This window comes from Chiloscyllium punctatum, chromosome 28, assembly GCF_047496795.1.
Source record: "Chiloscyllium punctatum isolate Juve2018m chromosome 28, sChiPun1.3, whole genome shotgun sequence".
In the NCBI taxonomy this organism is placed as follows: Eukaryota; Metazoa; Chordata; class Chondrichthyes; order Orectolobiformes; family Hemiscylliidae; genus Chiloscyllium; species Chiloscyllium punctatum.
Window position 1 is genome coordinate 74,425,012 of NC_092766.1, and position 23,077 is coordinate 74,448,088.

Consider the following 23,077-nt stretch of genomic DNA (forward strand, 5'->3'; position numbering starts at 1 on the left):
ATACATTTCCACGATATACATCTCGATGACTCTAATAGGCAATGCAGTACTTTGAGAGTCACTATACGTGTATTGAATCAGAAAATGTATAACAATTGTGCTCAAGAGTGTCATCTTACTTGGTCGCATGATAAAATTGCTGTCAGTTATAACTTGTAAATATATTCAGAATAGTACAGTCACAGATTCAAACGACATGGAAACAGACGATTCAAACCAAATTGTCCAGGTTACCTCAACTGAAAAATTCTTATTTGTCTGCATTCGTCCAATATCCCACAAAGCCTTTCCTTTCCATGTATTCGAAAGATGTTTTCATTAATTATTGTTATTGTACTCCCATTTTTAACTTCCTTTATTCAGTTCGTTTCACATACAGACCACCGTCTTGGTCCCTTGGGTCTCTGCATTTTGTGGTCTCTCCGCTAGATCTATGACTTCTAGTTTTTGAATGCCATACATTAGTTAAAATACATTGCAATTTAAATATCGAATGATCTCTCCGAATCTATAAAACTATCCCTCAGCCTCTACTCCCCAAGGGAATTATATCCCCACCTATCCTGCTTCTTCTGAAAACTCAATTCCTCCAATCTTGTTAACACAGAGTAAACCTTTCTGCATACTCAAATGTGACCTTGACTTTCAGCAGTGAGATTATGTTTGAGTTGTTATAGGACTTTGTGCAGTCAACAGCCGCAGTACTTCATGCATTTCTGGTAACCACATGATGTAAAGGATGTGATTACACTAGAGTTGGTGTACAACAAATTCAACCTTGGATTGCACAGGCCATCTGTTAACAGAGATGGCACGAGATAACCTTTTATGAAACATCAAATGTATAATAAAATGAGGTGTAATGGAAGAGTGGATGAGAAGCAGTTGTTCATCGTATTTGAAGAGAGAATAGCAAGGGACCATAATTTTATATGGCTGGAGATTTCAAGGGGCTTTGAAGAAAAGTCCTTTTCACCCAGAGTATCATGGGTGTGTGGAATGCATTGCCAACAGGACCACTGAGGTGTAAAACCTGACATCATGTGAAAATGCTAGTATGATCTCTTGAAGTGGGATAACATTGGAGCCCATGGGACGAATGAAACTTCATGTCACTTCGATGCTACCGACCTGGTGTGCTGCCGTGCCTCTTCTGTTAATTTTCATTCCATGATTTACTTTTTCTTGTTACTTATTCCTCGGGCATATGTGTTGCTGCCTATTACACAAGTGATTGACAGACCCTTTTTGCCAATAGAGGTGTTTAGAATTAAGTAAATTGTTAATGATCTGGTATCATCTTCAGGCAAGAGCAGCTAATGACTTCCGCAAAGACAACAGTCAACGGGATTCGTTTGGTTTGTTTTTTTACCCTAAAATCAACAATGGTCCCATGGTCATCACCTGCCTGAAATACTTCATTGTATAGAAATTCCAGAAAGTTATCCCTTCTCCTGATTGATATGTCTGGTCTGGGAAACAGTCTATACTTATCTATTCCATCTATGACTTTCAACGTCTTGTACACCTCTTTCAAAACATTTCTCATCCTTCTTCACTCCAATGAGATTAGCCCTCGTTCCCTCAACCTTTCATCATAAGACATGCCATCCAGTCCACGCAGCATCCTATTAAATCTCCTCTGCACGCTGCCTGAAGCTTCCACGTCTTTCGTATAATGAGGTGACTACAATTGAACACAGCACTCCAAGGGTGGTCTAACCAAACTCTACAGATCTGCCGCACTAACTTGCAACACTAAATCAAAACCCCCCCTTGCGAATAAAAGCCAGCACACAATATGCCGTCCTGAAAATCCAATCAACTTGGATGGCAACTTTTAGCGATGCATGAATATGGACCTCAGATCCTTCTGTTCCTCCACACTGTCAAGAATGTTACGTTCAAACATGTATTCACCATTCAAATTCGAACTTTCAAAGTGAAAGAATTCACACTTTTCTTTGTTGCACTCCAGCTGGCACTGATCAGCCCAGTTCTGCAATCTGTTCATGTTCTCTTGCAACCTACAACAGCCCTTCACACTACCCACAATACCACGAATCTTCGTGTCATGGGCAAACGAATAATCCTTCCTTCTAGTTCCTCATCCAAGTCATTAATAAAATCAGAAGCAGCAGAGGTTCCAAAACCGATATCTGTGGAACACCACTGGTCAACAAGCTCCAACCAGTATACTTTTCATCTGCCATTGCGTTTTGTCTTTTGTGGGTCAGGCAAATCGGCATCCAGACTGAGAGGTTTCCTTACATACAATGCCTCGTAATTTCTGAATGACCCTACCATGGGAAACCATATTAAATGCCTTGCCACATTTTATGCACGTCACCTGTCAGCGATGTGTACTCAAAACAATGTCAGTTGCTGAACTGGTCATGAGATTTCATTAATTTATTCATCAAAATAAACAAAACACGTGAACAACCAAAATTTCATAAAACTATCTGAAATTGCATTGTTCATTCATTATTTTTCGATGAGTGTTCAATTCAGTTCGAGAGTAATATTAAAGACGTTCACCAAAGTTACAAAGTCCACTTGTCAATTTGCTGAAAATTGTTAGTAAAGAGGACGTTAGGATACAATTAAAAATACTGATACATCGTCTGAACAGTCAGGCTTGCCTTTCAGAAGGAGTTGTCAAATTATTTTGCCCTTGTAAGGTCTCAGCAACTTTAAAAATGTATTTTTCTGATTAGCGTTCTTTTCACTTCCAGTGTCTAACTTGTAACAAATGAAACCTTGGCTTGAATGTTAGAGCAATTCGCACGTGCCTACTATGTGCATTTTTTTTTGGATAAGCTTTTAATGTCTGTGTGCCCAAGACTTTAAGGTATTTTCTGTGGTATAGAACATATTTTGTTTATTAACTTATACAAACTTTTGAATTTATATTGTATTACCAGTTCAAACATCATTTACTTTATGTTTGAAACCACAATTTCCTCAAATATGTTCCAACCTGTGTTGATATCAGTGAGTCTTTGCTCATGCACAATCCCATGTCTCCCAACTCTTATGGAATTTTAGAATAACATAGTGCGGAAGAGACACTTCGATCCATCGATTCTACTCTGACTTAGCTATGCCATAACTACAGGTGTGCAATTTGCAGATTTGGTCAATAGGCATGGAAGCCATGACACTGTAATTGTTCATGCAACTATCGTTAAAACTTTAGATGATACCCGTCTCAAATATTCTCCGAGGCAATCCGTTCGAGAATGCCAACATTTCGGGTTTTAAATGATTATATCTCAACGCCCCGGTAAACATCCTGCTTTCCAAGACAACTGTGCCCCCTTTGTTGTATCCCGTGGTCGCAGGGAGACAGCGATTTCCTTATCACCATGACCATGCCTCTCATAGACAGTTATTGCTCCACAGTAAGCAACACGAGTTTATTTCGCCTCCAACCAGAGCCTCCTGATCTAGTTGTGCTCGACTATGCTGCTTATTTCATGAAGCAGGCCTTTGCTCCAACTACATTCCCTCCAAAATACTGGCAAAATTCTAAAGCACACATATCAGATTTGCTCCGTCTGCAAGTCTCCCAACCTCACAGTCTCAGTGAGCTCATACAGGATAAAATCCTCTCCGAAATCTCTGATGAGCTTCATGCCTTCAAAACAGTTACAAAAATATATTTTATTCCTGTTTTATTTGGAAGAAGAGGCAAGAGTATCTTCTTCTGGAGAACGACATTAAATGCATTCACAGTCGTTTCTTTGAAAAAAAAACTTGCCATTCTACCCATATTCGAATATGTTTCCAGAGTTATTTCACAGAGACTAAGTCGTCCATTCCTATGCCTTATCCATTGGCAGAATGAATCAAGAATTCGGCGTGATTTTTCTTTTTGCCTTGTTGCCTGTCGAAAATTGGCTTTGATCTTCTTTGAGATCCCGAGTTTTGCGTGCTCACATCTTCCTCCTTCCACTGCAAAAGGGTATTATGCAAAGTACTCCAACATAATAAATCATAAGTCACACGACATTAAAAGCCCCTTCATGGACACAATAATTCACTTTCCACAAAATGAGAAAACGCCTTCACCAACACAATACCAGAAATAAACTACAATAAAACAATTTCCACGAAACTACGGCACCAATAACGTACCGCGACAACATACTATTCATTGATCTAGTTCTGAGAGCTCGACAAACACTGACTATTATTCATGTTATTGTCCAATACGGTTTCCTTCTTTCAGTTTTACGTGGAGTTTTCGCAACAGTTTCTTGCAAGGGAGATGATCTTTCAGCATCTCCTCTCCCTGCAGAGAGAGGAAATTGTTTGATGAGGAGTCAGGTCTGAAAGTGAGGAATCGCAGTTTTCCCAGAAAGAAATCAGGAAACGTTACGCAGCCTCTTTCAGCATTGATGGCGCTTTCGTCAAAGGAAGGAGAATTCCTATCCAAGCAACATCTGGTATACCCCTTTCTCTTGGTGTTAGGATATGGGAAACCGATTCCCAATCCATCATCGAACGTTTCATCACTGAATGAAGGAGTGAATTGTCATCCGCCCGAAATCGTAATGTGATTGGTTAACAATGTTGTCCAGAATGTGTTAAAATTTAGAACGAGAGATGATCGGTTAATGCTGACTATGCTAATTTAATGGAGGATAGAAGCAACTGGGAAGTACAGCAGAATAGCCCCCTTACTTGCTTCCCAGGAGGGTCGAGGTTGTTCCTGCCAAGGTACATCAGATGAAATGGGGCACCGATTTGTTCACAATCTTCCTTTGACAAGTCTACCATGACTGTAATGTTGAAAGGGTGAGTACTCAGTTTCAACCCGTCAAAGCCCCGAATATGATTAGTAGCTCAGCTGCAGAGTGGTCCGAAGAGATTCAGTCAGATGTTATTGTGAATGAAGGGTTTACCTATGAAATATTGACTGGATAGGCAAGGATATTTTTATTGAAGTGTGTGCCGTTGAGTGATGGAATTAGACAGGTTTTTAAAATCATGAGATGCACAGATGAGGAGAATTGCAGGTGCGTTTTCCATTGTCTGGGGGAGTTTAAAAAACCGTCACATATTTTCAGTGTAAGAGGAGAAACTTTTATAAATACATGCTGGTATTTTTAACACAAAGAATGGTTCGATTGTGGAATGAACTTGCACAGGTAGAGTTGGACATCGAGTTACGACTTTTAACATTCATTAAGGTCAGTATGATAACAAGAATTGTTTGCAGGTCGATGAGCCAAGCACAGAGACTAATTTAGTTTTGATTGTGGATGGCACTAACTGGCGAGATGAACGTTTCTGCGTCTGTGCTGTGTGAATCTTTGACACTACGCGTTATTTATGTGATCATGTTGTAATCTTCAGAGAGCAACTGTTCATTGATGTTTGTATCTGTATTTAAAATAAAGAGGAATTACCCGAAATGCCCTTCTTCCACCTCAAGACCCTGCATTCGCACGTTTGGCATTCCCACATCAATTTCAGAAGTTACAGAAGAAAGTACAATGTAACTTCAGGCAGGCAAAAAAGGATTAGACATTAAATTTGCCTTAGACACTGACTGAAAATTGATTCAAATATGAAGTTTTAGGGTTTCCATCCGATAATTTTACTTTATGTTTGATAACAAAAAAAAAGATCCATCACAATGCCACTGTCGGATGGAGTCATGCTTCAGTATCTCGGAAGATGAGACAGAATATTTATGACTGCAATGAAGAGAGAGTTTTAAAACAGAGAGTGTGGCGTTCTCTGTCAGAGAAACCAGTTGTGGTCGTTTTCTTAAATGTATTAAAGAAATAGCAATGCGTATTTCTGAGGGCTCCGAGGATGCTTGAGCATCGGGAGAATACGAAAAAGAATATTGAGATGGAAGATTGCTCTTATTTTCGATATCTCTAAATCTGCCTTTCGTTCGTGTACGCATCACTGAGCGTTATAGGCACTATTCCTGTGTATATAGTAGGCTGATTGACAGAGGTTGTCTGATCCGTCTATTGAATGAATTAACGCTCCGTTCCGTATCATACAAGAGCCAGGTCCGCCAGAACGTTTCCTTTGTTTCTTCTTGCCTGTTGGAAGTTGTCGACTATGGCGTTCAAATGTGTAATTTTGTCAGACTATAAAATCTTTCCCTTTCAAAATTTGCACAAAAATAGCCAATTTCCAATTTGAACCAATACTCTCTTTGATAATTTTTTCTGAAAGCAATAAATATGAGTTCGATTGTAGACTTACGTATTTAATCACGGTATCCATTTTATATTAATGTATTTATTTGAAAAGTATCCTGCTCAAGAGAAATTTTAGAACATTGACACCTGAGTTGGAAAATGTCACTTTTCAATGATGTGTAATATATATATTTCAAACAAAAATCGCACGAAACTGAAGTTATCACATGTCAAAATGCTGATTGAAAATCTAAGGGATAATTGTGCAAAGCATTTTTAACAATCCGGGGAATTAAGGAAAACAGGGTGAAATCTAGCCTCAGGTACAAAGACAATCAGCTAAAATATATTGCTCTTGTCCACGTTTTTTATAAATACTCTGAGAGTTTGTTTCAATCGGGATTCCATTGCATTCTTTAGTTCTTCGGTGAATTTTTTCTGGGTTGTGGCATAAATACAGGGATTCTGGAAACAAGTCAACAACTTGAGGATATTTCCTGTTTCAGTTGCGATATATTCAGGCTCGTTAAAGTCACCTCCGTAATAATTCGGGATTCCCAGTCTGGTAATGGCCAAAATAGCAGAATATGTCAACCAAAGCAATATGAAGCTGACGGATACCGAAAATAATAAAACGATGGACTTCCTCCTGTTCTCCGTCTCTGCACTGCTTTCATTCTTATTTCTGTGACCACTGAGCCTAATCCGAGTTCGATTCGCAATCACAATACAGTGGATGGTTAAAGAATTAAACGAGAAAATTAAGAGAAATGGAAGCCAACCAAGCCAGGCACTACAAAACCAGACCAACGCTACCCATTCAGATGATGTTACATTTGATCGGCAGCCCCATTGGATTCCATCAATGATTTCTTCTGCCTTATATGCAAACAAAATTGGAATATTCTTTGACATAGTCAAGACCGAAATGATTATTAATACCGTGGTTGCAGTACTTTCGGTACAATATAATCTTTTAAATCTCTGGCAGCCGATCATCACAAATCTGTCAAATGTGAAGGACACAGTGAACCAAACAGTTAAATCGAGACTGATGACAGTCATGTATATCATGAGCTTGCAAACAGGTGTAAGGGAGAAGAAGGAAAATGGAAAGTGATAACTTAAAATGCGATACACTACAACATTATTGATGACGACCAATAGATCCGATGTTGCCATGGCCACGATAGAAGCAGTGATGCATTTGGAAAGACCACAGTTTCTTCGTAAAATAAGTAAAATAGTCATTGTCTTCGCTGTAATCAAGACAGATATAAGAGACAGAGTCGGCAATATGTCAAAGTATGATTGAAATAGAGGTGTAGGTATTTATTAAGAGGATGTGAACACATTCTGAGTGATTTACAAAACATTACATTTACGCAAATGTTTAATATGCTGCTGTAGTCATCATTTTGTTTGGTATTACCAGACTGTCTAAAGAACGACACGACTCCTTGCAGGCGGCACATTGTGGCAATTGTTAATACACGAGTTATGCTCCCATTTAAAATGGAGGAGCCGAAAGTGTTCAATCACTGGTTTGACAATCTTCTGTGAAAACTGACAGTGGAAAAAATAGATTATTCAACGCTTACACGGGTAAAGTAAAATCAACCGGAAAGAAATAAGTTCAATGGCTTACCTGGAAGACCGGCAGCTGCAAGAATTGGATAGTAAATCTCTTGCAACAGCAAAAGCGATGGTTTCCTCATTTCTGAAAATTAATGACTGTTGTAGTTGTTGAAGGTCTCTGGCTGCCATATGACCAACACATGGAAATGCTAAGCTGTATTCATGCACACATCAGACCTCCATTGAGTCGATTACGTCAAATCATCACTTACATTAGCTCCGCTCATTTAGAATGTTTTTGTATTGCATAACACAATAAAACAAAATAAGGTCTGGCCCTGACATTCTCGACTTCACTTTCGTTGTGCTCTCTATGCATTGGACGCCAGATGTCATGTACATCACCTTATTTCAGAATTTAGACAGACGAATTTTGTGAAAAGTAACACCGCCTCCTGACTATTTTTGTTATTAATACGTTTATCAATTGTACTCCGTGCTTCATCGCTGCAAATTGTTGAATCCTTACGCATATCGGAGCTCATCAAATTCGAATATTTGTTCAATTTCTGAAATTGCATACTGAGTGGCGAATAGAGTAAAATGCACACGAAGAGATTGACTTACCACATTGGATATCTTTTCATGCATCACATGTGAAGAATGCAATCCTCTTATCCAGTAACACATTCCAGACCAGTTGGAAATTTACTCTAACTCATCTGAACGCCTGGGACTTGACAAAGAAACACTGAATAAATATCAATATTCCTTACTGACGACATGCATACTTTCTACGATATTTAAGCAACTGACTAATGATAAAGGATATGCGTGTGGAATTAAACATCAATACCTTTGCCAGAGTTGTGGGATCAGAAAAAAAAAACTGGTGACAATGCTGTTACTTTATAAATGACATTCTGCCTATTTTATTTGAAGAGGTCATAAAGGCATAGTTGCCGCAGTGTCGATTTTAATAATGATTTGGAGGTATCGTTGCATTAAAACACCAGGTTATACTCCAACAGTTTTATTTTCATGCATTACTTTTCCTTTCAAACCTGGAAAAGGAATGGCCAGTGCTCTCAGTTCATGCCCTTTTTTTCGACTTATTTCAGCTGCAGCAGACACAAGTTGGTGGAGTGCAGGGAAGTCGCCAGTTACTTTAAAAGACTTTTCTGAATTTATATTGAATGTTATGATTTTGAAGTTGTTTTCTTCCGTCTATAAGAGTCTGTGTTTGATTTGTTTTTGCCATGGATATGTTCATGGAATGTTAAAGTATTGGAAAAGTTTATTGCTGATAGCTATTGGAGCGGATTGGTGTAATATTTCAACAGTTACGTTATTCAAAATTACGTTTTCATTTGTTGGGGTTGCAACTGTTGTCCTGAAATTACTGTTTGTATTTTCCCTGAAAGTCCAATGCTTTGATAACTTATATCAGATGGGGATCAATCACTTCACATCAACCTTCATACAAAAAACAGTCAGGGCCACCTTCTGAAAATACTTTGAGAGTGTCAAGATTGAACCATTGCATTTTGTTGGGATGTTTTCATCATTCAGGTTTGTTTTTTTAACAGATATTTTTATTAGAATTTTAACATTTTTACAAGTTTACAAAAATAAACAAAACTCTTCTGTGCAAACATTGATATACAATTAAATCTTAAATATGTAATAACCAAAATTTAACAAAGGAAAAATATCGAGAAAAATAAACAAAATTCAACTAACTACTAATCTGACCTACAACTAACCAGAATGTATATTTCAGTCTGTTACATTATTCAAATAAGAGAAAGAGAAAAAAAACACAGTGGATAACATAGAAATTGGGTGGTGAGATACATGCTCGGAATGTGTTAACATCAAGTGTAACAAAACCCGTATTCGTGCGGGATTCCTCTCCCAAGGGGCCCCGTACCAGCCAAGTTCGTAATCTCAATTAAATAAGAGCCCTTGTTAGGATAGCCGAAATATCTGTATTCATATAATTCAAGAAGGGCTGCCATATTTTATAAAATATTTTGGTTTTTCGGAGCACCATATTTGTAAGGACGTCAAGGGGAATACATTCCATAATTAATCTGTGCCAAGAAGAAAGTCCGGGGGGGCGCTCAGCCACCCAGTTTACCAAAATATTTTTTCCTTGCACAAGAAAGAGAGAATAGAAAATAGTCTCTTCCATGGCCAGGGAGGATAAGTACGAAAAACCCAAAAGGAGAGATACGGGGTCTACTTTAATTTCCGTTCCTAAAATTTCTGTCAGGGCACTTGCTACTTTAATCCAGTATCTACGGATCTTATGAGAGGTCCATAGACAATGTACAAGAGTGCCCACCTCTATTTTCCATTTGGGACACATTGGAGAAACTCCTGTCTTAAATTATGCCAATCGATCCGGTTCTATATGAGCCCTATGAAGTATCTTCAACTGGATAGCCTGAGTTCTGTTCCAGATGGTGATTCTTTTGGCGTTTTCCAAAATGTCATTCCACGTTTCTACAGAGATTTTTGGTCCCAGTCCCTGATCCCATGTTTGAAGCAGATTGTCCATATCTCCCGATATTTCATCATGTAGTAAATGATAAATGGTACTGATGGAGGAGACCCCTTTGGTCGAAGTACTCTATATTCTCTATCTGATTTAGAAAGACTATCTAATAACGTTGTCTTATTCTGTATATCGTCTCGAATTTGGAGGTATCGATAGAGGTCTCCATTCGGTAATCCGAATTTCTGACGCAGCTGTTCAAAAGACATCAATACCCCATCTTTAAATAGGTCCCCGAGACATTAGATACTCCTGGATCTCTAGAGTTTAAAAGTGGCATCTGTAAACCCCGGTTGGAATCCACATGCTCCCACTATCGGCGCATAGGGGGATGTTTTATGTGAGTTGCCCTCATTTTGCCGCATTATATTCCAAGCTTTAATTGTATTTAGTATTATAGGGTGTTTACAGTAATCCGTAATAATTTTCCTCTTGTCTGAAAATAAAAGGTTAATAAGTGGACATTTTACTTAAGAAGTCTCTTTGTCCAGCAAGATTGATTGTAGATCAGACAAGACTCAATCATCTATTTAACTTAATAAGGAACTTAACTGATATTTCCTAAAATCTGGAAAGTCCAATCCTCCCGTTGCCTGTGGAAGCTGTAGCTTCTTCAGCTTAATGAGGGTCCGTCTATGATTCCAGATCAAGGAACCCAACTAGCCATATAATTTACGTAGTGCCAGCCTCGGCAGCATCACCAGAAGCATTCACATAGGGTATAGGCGACGGGGCAGGACATACATTTTAATTAGTGTTATTCTACCCAGCCAGGAAATTGGAAGGTCTCCCCATCGCTGAAGGTCCTGCCTTATCCTTTCCAGTAAATGCACAAAGTTAGCCTTGTATAACTGACCAAATACTTGGGGAATAAAAATGGCTAAATATAAGAAACCCTCCAGGGACCAACGAAAGGGAAAATGGGATCCATCCACTAAGTGGGGTAACATATCAAACCACCCATTGGCATAGCCTCCGATTTTGAGAAATTAATTTTATAGCCTGAGAATGCACTAATTGTATTAATAACTTGGATTAAGGGAGGTACGGACATCAGAGGATCACTGAGGAATAGAAGAACATCATCTGCATACAGGGTACTTTTATGTTTACCTGCACCAATCATCGCGGCCGTTATATTACGATCAGCCCGTATAGCTTCTGCTAGTGGCTGAATAATTAGCATAAATTACAATGCCGAGAGAGGACATCCCTGACGGCAGCCCCGACACACACTGAAGCTATCCGAACCTAATCCATTGGTAACTACCACTGCTTTGGGATTACTATACAATATTGAGACCCATTTGGTAAACACCTTTCCAATACCAAACCTTTCCAATGTGTGAAAAAACAGGACCATTCAAACCTATCAAATGTCTTTTCCGCGTCTAATGAAACTACTACTCCTGGTATCTTTCCCTGATGGCAGGCTTGAATCATATTCAAAATCCTTCTAATATTATTGGATGATCTACGGCCCATAATAAACCCCGTCTTATCCTCCTTTATTATATATGGCAGTACCCTTTCTAGTCTCAATGTTAACGTTTTAGAAAGGATTATAAAATCTGCATTTTGCAAGGATATTGGTCTGTATGACGTGCAATCTTTTGGATCATTTCCTTTTTTAAGGATGAGAGATATTTGCTGCTTTCAGCAAAGGCTGGACACAGCCCTGACTATATGCATAGTTATACACGTCCATAAGTGGACCAGCCAATATTTCTGTAAATTCTTTCTAGAATTCAGCTTGAAAACATTCTGGGCCAGGTACCTTACCGCTCGGAAGTGGCCTGATTGCGTCAAGTATTTCTTGGACTGTTAGGGGAGCATTTAAGTGAGGTACCTATTCCAGAGTTAGGCCAGGAAAGGTCAAATGTTTTAAAAAATGATTGCATCCTCCTAGTCCTGTCATCACAATCCTGTGATTTATATAAATCAGAATAAAATTTTCTAAAGATTGCATTAATCTTTTTGTGATCATGAGTCAAAATACCCGTACTTTCCTTGATAGACGTGATAGTTTGAGGAGCCTTTATTTTCTTTGCAAGAAATGCTAAGTATCTACCTGGTTTGTCGCCAAATTCATATAACCTTTGTTTTGCAAATAATATTTCCCGCTTAGCCATTTGGTTAAGCGTAGTCTTTAGAGCTGTCCTAAGGGCCGTAGTCCTTTGCAATTTAGTAATTAAAGGTCTATCAGTTTATGCAGTTTCAGCTGCTTTTAAGCGAGCTTCGAGCAGACGCTGTTGTTCTCCCTTTAATTTTTTCTGGGTCGCTGAGTAGGAGATGATCAAACCTCGTGTGTAAGCTTTGATGATCTCCCACATCATTGATTGGTTGCGAGCCGTACCTAAATAAATTTCTAAAAAAGTTTTAAATTCTTGAGATAAGTACTTTCCAAATGTACTGTCTTTCATTAGGAAGGGGTCCATACGGCAATGCAGAGGGGTTGTCCCATTATTTCTCGCTTTGGTTTCCATAATATACAGCAGCATGGTCGGAAATTGCTATACTACCTATTTTACAGGATGATATGGAATTTAAAAAAAATCAAGGGGGCAAAAAATATATCAATCCTGGTATGACATTTATATGGATTGTAGTAAAATGAAAAATCTCTGCCCTGTGGATAAAGAAATCTCCATACATCTACTAATCCTAATTCTTTGTTCAGATCCACCAATTGTCTAGATCTGGGAGATACTCCTGCAGTACTCTTGGGAATCCTATCTATTTTTGGATCCATAATACAATTATAGTCTCCCCCTATAATTGTATGACGGGCACCAAGAGCCATCAATTTTGAGAAGCCTTCCGTTATAAATTTAAAGGAATGTACCTGGGGCCAATACAAATTTAATATCCCATATTCTTCTCCATTTATAAGGGCTTTAATTAGAATATATCGTCCAGTTTCGTCTTTTATCTGATTTAGGATTTTGAAAGGGAATTTCTTCCGAATACGAATAACAACTTCCCTACTTATTGGGCTAAAAGAAGAAAAAAAAAGGCCTGATCAAATCCATCCTATCGTAATTTCAAGTGTTCTTTATCCAACAGACGTGTCTCCCGTAGGAGAGCTAGATCAACTCTTTCTTTCTTAAGATTTGATAATACTTTCTTCCTTTTGATTGGCGAATTACAATCCTTTACATTCCAGGTGCACCACTTAACCGACTGATCAACCATAATCATCCGGGCAAATCCGAGACTCCTCGGGAGGGGAAATCCTATCCAGAACATCGCGAGCACAGAGCATATAAAATTCACAAAAATAAAGGCTCTCGAATACACTCACAACAGTATAACAAAAAACTGTTTCTAAATAATAAAAAAAATATGAAACGTATTTAAATGGAGATTTCCCCCCTTGTTTCCAGGGGGTGTCACTTCCTTTCCAAAGGTCCAGCGTATCGTCTCTCAACCAATACCTCACCCTTGACCGAGGCACTCCTCAATAGGATGAGGAGAATTCAGATATAATACAAAGCTAGAGTTAACAGTGAGCACCCTACCCCCACCCCCCCACTCACACCTGGATATATTTGGTAACGTTAATACCATGTATAAACATACATAACTATAAAATTACAACCTCAGCAAATAATAATTAAATATAATAATACAAAATACCAAGGGAAAAACAACCGCGCTCCTAGAGAAAGAGGTAAAATAGAATAAGATCACCACCTCCCCCCACCAACACTCACTAAACCCCCGGCACATACATACACAGTTAAATAGAGAACAAATGAATAAATCCCTCTCACCACCCCCAAGATTATATTAAACAGTAAGGTAAGAAAAAAGAGAAAGGGGGAGGATATAAACCGGGGTGGGGGAAAGACAAACCAATATCCATTGTCTCTTACAATTTATCTCAGACAGTCCAAAAATTCCATAGCATTTTCTGGCGATCCGAAGTTGTACACGGATCCTTCATTGCTAAAGCGTCGCCTCGCTTGGTAGCGGAAGGAGTAGGGAATATTTAAATCCCTTAAACACTTCTTCGCCTCATCAAATGCCTTCCTCTTTTCGACCAGAGCTGGGGAAAAGTTCTGGAATAACATGATCTTGGATCCTTCATAGATCATGGCTTCGGAATCTTTTACCAAGATGTCTCGAGGTTTATAGGAGTATCTGCCTTTCCCTACAGATCTGCAGCCAGAACAGGACCGGGCGGGGACGCTGGTTCAAGCCCGGCCCGCGTATTGCGACATGGTAGGCCAATTCCATCCTGACCTGGCTTTTTTTAGATTAGATTAGATTAGATTACTTACAGTGTGGAAACAGGCCCTTCGGCCCAACAAGTCCACACCGCCCCGCCGAAGCGTAACCCACCCATACCCCTAACCTAACACTATGGGCAATTTAGCATGGCCAATTTACCTGGCCTGCACATCTTTGGACTGTGGGAGGAAACCGGAGCACCCGGAGGAAACCCACGCAGACACGGGGAGAACGTGCAAACTCCACACAGTCAGTCGCCTGAGGCGGGAATTGAACCCGGGTCTCAGGTGCTGTGAGGCAGCAGTGCTAACCACTGTGCCACCGTGCCGACCACAGGCTTGATCCAGCTTCCAAATTTAAAAGCTAAGGCAGCCACTGCTCGAGAAACGCTGTAAGCTGGCCTTCCTCTTCCCGTTCGGGAAAGCCCAGCAAACGAATATTTTTTCAACGACCTCGATTATCGAGGTCATCAATATGATTCTCTATGGTCCGGACTCGCTGTTTGAGAGTCCGCATCCGATCGACAACCGATTGTGCTGCAGTTTCGGAGGCCGCGGCCTTTAGCTCCGCCCCTCCGACTCGGCGCTCGATTTCTTTAATGACTCGGTCGTGCTTTTGCAGCGCGGCCGAGAGTGAGTCCAATCAACTTCGGGATTCTTCAATGAAAGCGTCGATCTTCGCATCGCGTTGAGCGATCATTTCCACGAGGCTTGCCACCGTAGGTAAGTCTCAGTAAACTCACAATCTCTCAGTTTACTCTCAGAGAGTTATAAAATTCTAGCAGGACTATACAAGGTAGATATAGGGAGGATGTTTCTGACGGTATGAGTGCTTGTCGAGAACACGGAGATCACAATCAGAGGATCCAGCGTTCACTGTATAGGACAACAACAAGTTTTAAGGCCACCAAAAGTGCAGTTAGACTCTGAAATTCATTACCAACAGAAGTAATGAATGCCAAAACAATTATTGTGACCGGAAAAGAGGCTAAATACAGAATCTGAGGCGACAGGGATCAAAGGTTATGGAGTGAAAGAAGTATTCGGCTGTCGAGTTAAAACGTTTAGCCATAATCCTGATGAATGGCAGAGCGGGTTAAGATTCGATTAGATTACATTACAGTGTGGAAACAGGCCCTTCGGCCCAACAAGTCCACACCGAACCAACAAAGCGCAACCCACCCATACCCCTAACCTAACACTATGGGCAATTTCGCATGGCCAATTCATCTTAACTGCACGTCTTTGGACTGTAGGAGGAAACTGGAGCACACCCACGCAGACACGGGGAGAATGTGCAAACTCCACACCTGAGGCAGCATTTGAACCTGGGTTTCTGGTGCTGAAAAGCAATAGTGCTAACGACTGTACCACCGTGCCACCCATAATGGACGGCTACTGTTGCAATGCTTCTGTAGTCAATGCAGTATTAGTTGCAGACACGTTGTCCCACTCGTCAGGGTTACCCCATCAGAGTTTAACGGGTTAAATTCGGTTTGTGAAGTTATAGTCTATCTGTGTACAAATCTTGCGTCAGAGTCGTTGTATTTCCAAAGTGGAATTTACAGAATCTTACAAGGATTGAAGGGGACATAGATACGCACAAGTGTGGACATTTCTCGTTGCATATATTTTGTGAAAACATTAAGGAAACTATTGAATATTTTCAGCCCTCCAGTACATAACGTAAACATGGAATAGGTGCTTCCTCATGTGAAAAAAAATGCAGGATGGCAGACAGAAAACGAAGGCGAGGATGAATTACCATTCCAAAAGCGTTGTCAAATTGCGGAATTCACCGCAGCATATTGAGGTGTATTTTGCAACATTCAGACAATAGAAGGAGGGGTTTGACAGAATTGCAATTAGCAGTTGGTTAAGTTGTTGTTAAGTGTGGTAAGCAAGGTGGACTTAGGTCTAGGGGTTAAGTCAGGACTTCAGATGCGAGAGATCAGAGTCGAGAACGTAGTGCTGGGAAAGCATAGCAGGTCAGCCAGCATTTGAAGAACAGGAGAATTGATGTTTCGGACATAAGCACTTCATTAGGAATGAGGCGTGTGAGTCGGGGCTGAGAGATAAATGGGAGGAGATGGAGTTGCGGGAAGGTAGCTGTAAAAGTGATAGGTTGGTGAAGGTGAGGCCCAAGGTAATATTTCAGAGGAGGAGTGATGGACTGGTCCACAGGGCGATGCCGATTTGTACGCTTGAGACTGGGATAATGGTGGGGGATGGGAAATGAGGAAGCTGTTGAAGTCCACATTTATCCCTGTTGCTGCAGAGTCCCAAGGCCGAATATAACGTGTTCCTTCTACAGGTGTCGTGTGATAATGGTTTGGCGGTGAAGGAGGTCATTCAACTGCAACTCCAGAACTGGTTACTGTATCCTGCAGACACAGGAATAGTCTAGCAGAGAGGCCAGTACATGTCAAGCATGGCAGCTCGTAAAGTTTAGAAATCGATACTTCACTTACCGTGGACGCCAAAAACAGCGAAGGTGCGATGAAACCTATAACGACTGGATAATGAGAAGAACAAACCTAATGCCATATTCTAGCGTCAAACAATCTGCCCAAACATAATCGGACAAATAGGACACACTCCAATATATTTCCCTGGAATTCGAGCAAAATTCTCAAAATCTGACCCCTGCATAAATGTCACAGTTTTTGGCTCTCAGTTTTCAATGCCACCCGATCCCAGCAGCTTATTAGTGACTTTACACTATGTGAGACATTATTGGAAGAATTTCCCACAAATATAAGAGTAAAACATTGCAGCGACTTAAGTGGAATGCTACAAAGTTCATAATTACACCATGTATTCTTGAGATTAGTAAATTAGTTTAAAATCCATGCATTGACTATGTTTCACTGTAACATGTTCTCTCTGCTTGTGAAATCTAAGTAGATGAATGAATACTGCTTATTAAAGTAATAGTCAACAATTTCCAATTCTGATTTAATGGCGTGGTTGTCCCCGAGAAGTGAGAATTTGCAAGTGCATTTAACACGCTGAAGGAATTAACCCTGTGCATGGTAGTCACAAAATTCAAATTGAAAATATACCTGTAGAAAGTTGAAAGGGAATATTTAATGAGAAATGCTGATTGAAAATATATTACAACATACTATTAAAAAGAATACTGCGATCAATTTATATGTGATGAAATATAAGATCAGGATGAGAAATCAGAAGGAGTAGAGAGGCTGTCATCAAAACGTGCTTTTTAAAGGTACGAACAGTCATCCCAGTGGAATCGCTGAAAGTATGTTGGATATTATTATCAAGTAAACGTCAAAGAAACTGCATGTTCGGAAACAGGTAATACAAAGTCCTACTAATTGTGGAAAAGTTGTTCAGCAGGCTTATAAGAGTATCCTCTGCTTTTATTGGAAAATAGCTTACCAAACTTATAATTGTTTCCTGTGATTTTAAATTTGCCATTTAATTATAAAGCGCATTTAAAAAGAAATTCACATCGGCTTGCTGCTGCATATTTAACACTTTTCGATTTTGATTTTGCTGGAAATGTCAAGGATGCCTGTGACATACTTGCAGGATATGAATTAAATGAAATATTCCACAAACCTTATAAATTGTACGTTCACGGTAATGCATGTTTACAATCAACGAAACTGAGTTAGAAAAAAATGCAATGGACTGTAACATAAGCAGAAATAAAGATCGGAAAACGACAGAATATCTCATGTTGCAATCATCACTTCTCGCATGCAAGAAAGTAAAATTAGACTTTCCAATTCGATTCATGCACCATGAAATATAGGTGCACAAAAGATGTGTCACGGTTGACCCAGAGATGTATTTGAGGTTGTAATTGAAGAAATGAAAGTATTACTGCTGTGATTGGGAAATGCATAATTTGTGCAAGGCTTTCTTGTTTCTGTATGCTGTCCTTTATTAATGAAACTGAAACTAGAGTTCTGCTTTTTGAGTGGCCTTACACATTTTCCAAACCCTCCAAAAACCCCAGTCTTGCTAAAGTTTGTTGTTTTGCAAGTGCAAACTTTAAATCTGGAAATTATATCGCTTCTCCACAATATTTGTCCCAAATGTAACCTCCGTGAAATTTCCTATGACATTTCCTGGTTTCTTTGGTAGTATGCAAACAGGTTTCTGAGTCTGAATACAATGTTATTTTAAGTTCATTTGATGAAATTTCTTACTTTGACTCATCAATCTGCAATCTAATTCACAGGCTAATCTAATTCACCAAAGCCACTGCCAATTCGCTGCAGTTAAAGCATTCTAAATTTTCTGCATTTATCATGTGCATTTTTGATTCCTATGATCAATGCAAAAAGAAATCCCAGACACGGGTTTGCGAAAATCACTTTTTTAACTGGCAACTCTGTACATCCTGGTTATGTTAATTAGCAGCTATGTTCATTGTGGTATTCGATACTGTCAGCGGCATGACCACCAACAGAGACCACAAACAACTGATGCAGTCATCGCTGCATAAAACAGATCCTGACACAATGTATTCAATGATATGTGCATTAAATCTTCGTCTGAAAACAGTATGCTGCAATTTAGTGGCAATTTGTCACAATCTAACCAAAAACAAAACGTTGATTATCACGGTATAATGCTGGACATGGGTTTATGCTCCGTTCTCTTTTTTTGGTTGATTCTTACATTTTAAATAATATTAGAATAAACTCCGACTTGCTTTTTTTCCCCTAAGTACGATTAAGTACTTAATTGCATGCTCTCTGCATTGTGTTACACTTTCAAATATCACCTGAAAAATTTTAAAGCCATCCAAACATTCTTGTCATCTGTTTCCACTCTACTTCTTGGTGGTGTCATTGTGAATAAGTTTTCAGTTCATTCACTTTTTTTATAAATAACATACAAAAAAAATTGTTTCTCCGAACCCTTTGTGAAAGTGGAAACCGTTCAGATTTGTCCCTGTCAGAAGCCATGCGAAAGCAAGCCACCTGATGATGAAGATTTGCGGAGGAGGAAACCGAATATTGTTTTCTCCCATCTCTGTCGTATCGCACTCCACCTCAATGCTGGAGGTGCATAAAGCCGAAGGGATGCTTTAGTTCAGCAGAGCTGAGAGGTAATGTCATTCGAGTGATCTTCAAACCAAATTCCCATTTAAAATCCCGTTTAGAATTAGTACGACATTCATATCAGTCCATCTAATTTTTATACCAATTAACGACAACCGAACCAGATGTTCAGCTATGCTTGTTTTGTAATCCGGGGGGTTGGAAGGTTGGAACCATCGCATCAAACGCTTTAGATCAATCATTCTGTGTGGTACGACACTGATGACTTCAGGTCTGTCTCATGGATTCTGAAGAAGGGAATCAGTGCTCAAAACAGTAACGGAGTCTTCTTTCCACAGAATTTGCTAGAACAGCTGTGTCTCATCAGGGGAACTTGTCTTTTTTATTCGTCTATGTCTTCTGCCATACAGCAAATGCAATCAAAATAATTGCTTTCAATGTAATATGTCACATAATGATATGAAACTGACACACCTATGTGTGTGTGCTTGTCAACTTTATTCTATTTTAAAGCAAGGTATTTTTTTAACAGGAAGTCTTCTCCTTCAATTTTATGCAATCGTCTTATTGACATCTCGACCAACGCGATTTTTTTTTGTTTCAACGAATCAATGTCATTCAAAGTCGTGCATGCCTCCACCAGATTCCCCACTCATGCTTCTTTGCTGCATTTCCAACAATCACAGATTACCCAGTACAAACCTACTTCTGTCTCATCTAGCCATACCTGATGCATAGTATTAAATGATGTGGAAAGATCACAAGCTAAGAAATGTTCCTTAGCTGCGAAGCATCAGATGTTCATGCTCTGTCCAATTTGGCAATGTCATATCTTGTCATTCCCGCATCGATTCCCATGTTGTGATCTATGCAGAGAGACTGGCAAAGTCGAAAGCACATTCTGTTAATTAGTGTGTGGTTTCAACTGTTTTTGGCTGAAGGGAAAGAATTGGAAAGCCGTGCTCGCGGCCCACAGATCAGTTGACACGTTTCCCAGACGCATCGTGTCATGGCTAAATCAGCAATGAAAATGAACTTTCAAAAATTATCTTGCACTGTCCTATTGACACTAATCCCACATTCCAAGGCTTGGCCCATGACGTTCTCTGCCATCACAATTCAAGTGCTCATTGACATTCTTTTTAACATTGTTGAGGTTTAGCACTCTGACTGACCCCTACACTCCCCGGCAGCCACTTCCAGACATCCAAACCATTTGGCTGCGAAACAAAATCCTTGACAGCCCCTGAACACTTAACGTAAGATTATATCCTCTTCGTTATTCATCCATCAGTTTACTAAACTGCGACATAATTCCACAGTTCCGTTGCCTCTCATAAACTCCTAATCCTCACTCTGGAACCACAAAGTCGTCTCAGCTTTAAAGAAACCCTTCAGGTCTATCCACACTGTCTTACTGGCTAAATTTATTCTGTCCAGCAAACACCTTGGCGAATATGTGGTGCACCCTCGCCGGAGCATTCACAGCATCATATGGCATGGCTAATGGGACTGCACACTGTAACTGGCTCTGGCATACGCGAATATTTGTACAACTCTAATCGAAAACGCCCCTGCTCTCTGCACTGATGTACACATTGCAGGAAAGAACAGAAACTTTATTTGTCTTCTGAAGCACAGTTTCAACGTTTGGTACCGATTTCAATTGTCGATGGACAAGGACCCCAAGTTCCCTTTGTTACTCAGAGCTTTCGAAAGTTCTTCCAATTATTGAGTAACTCTTTGTCGTGTTGCGTCTTGCAAAGTGCATTATTGAACAGCTTTCATTAAAAAATTCGATCGGCTGCTGATCTGCCCATTTGAGCAAACCGTCTAAAACTTCCTTTAACCGAATATCTGCTTCTGCACTTTTGAACACCAACATAAACGTCCTGCCATTTGCAAACCCATTTATTATCTCTATCCTCAACTTACCCATAGCTTCCGATAAAAAAAATGCTTTGTACTATTTCGAAGTTGTCCAGAACAATGCTTCTGTGCAATTTAGTTTGGCATATTTCACTTGGCTGCTGGACGTGCAGGCTCGGTGTTGCGAGAAACGTCTCTGATCTATTCACTTAATCATTAAACGTAAAATTCACAGCAGCTGCTGAAAAAAACACATTTCCTTTCTTCTTCATGTTACTGCATTTGAGGGATTAAAAACAGCTCTTGCTTTTGTGAAGATCTGATAACCTCTGAATGCTTTGTTCACAACTCAAGATATTTAGCTTTTCAGACCCATAACATAGTTACTCTCAGCCAGAAGAATTTAATCAACAATATCTCAGAAATCCGCAGTTGAATCAGTTATTACTTGTCAGGCGAAACTTCACTCTTGCACAGTCTCAAGTTTTCCCCATCGTAAGGTTCTCATCAACGAGCAGCTGCATAATACTGGGGAGACTCCGTGCCTCAAAAATGTGCATCAACTGTATCATGAAAAGTCTCCTTTTGTTTTGCTTTCATGGTTTGTTTTCCCAGTTCATCCGATACACAAAGTACAAATTAATATAAAATATCGATCTTTTCAAACAGGGGAGGTTCAAGCAGGATTTTGGAGCTGCGGATGGAGTATACAAAGCTGGAAGATCAAAATGGGCATCATGACTGAAGTTGGAGAGCTTCCAAACGCTCCTCGTTCCTCCTTTAACCAAAGTGTATGCCTGAAAACTATTTACCATTCTTTGTTATTCTGCAAAAGAGACATGTCAGATTGGAAACGTTAATGCATTTTGTCTTTTCGGTGACCCTGCCACATCTGCAGTTTCACCAAATTTTCCCACGTTTCAGCTCTCCATTATCTGCTGTATTTCATATAAGTTTTGTCAGTGTTGCTTGGCTAATGCTTGTCTCACGTAAGGGAACCAGACGTCTTTTATCTGATTTCGGATGGTGACAAAAATCTCAAAATCAAATTTGAGAAATAAACCCTTCCACATAACTTGCAAACTGACGCAAATAACATCCATTCTCTCATTAACAAACACTGTTTTGGATCAGATCAGCCACATTAGGAGCATTTCATGAACGTGCCCCAAACCTAACTTTAGAACTTGCTTTAAGCAGGTTTATTGCAGATATTCCAGGAAGGATGCTGCTGATTAACCCATTTAGTTTCAACAAAATATAATTTATTTATATATTTACTGCATGAAACAAGAACAAAGACAACAGAACACAAAATAACTTAAACTATCAGAAAAGCCAAAAGATGATCACAATATTCTCCTGTTGGTGTCAATGCTTGCAAAAACACCTTATATACCCTTTGTCATAAAAGGTAAAATCAAACAAAAGGTCGAACAGGAAAGAAGTCACAGAGCGTTGGCGAGTATGGACCAGCAGCTTTAACACTGTCTCACTGCTTTCAGTGAGCAACCACACGATCAAACACGACATCAAACGAGAGAAAACCTCAGCTGGAAAAAAGAAAAACCCTCTACCCCACTTTCATTGGACAGGTATTTCTTTTGAAGA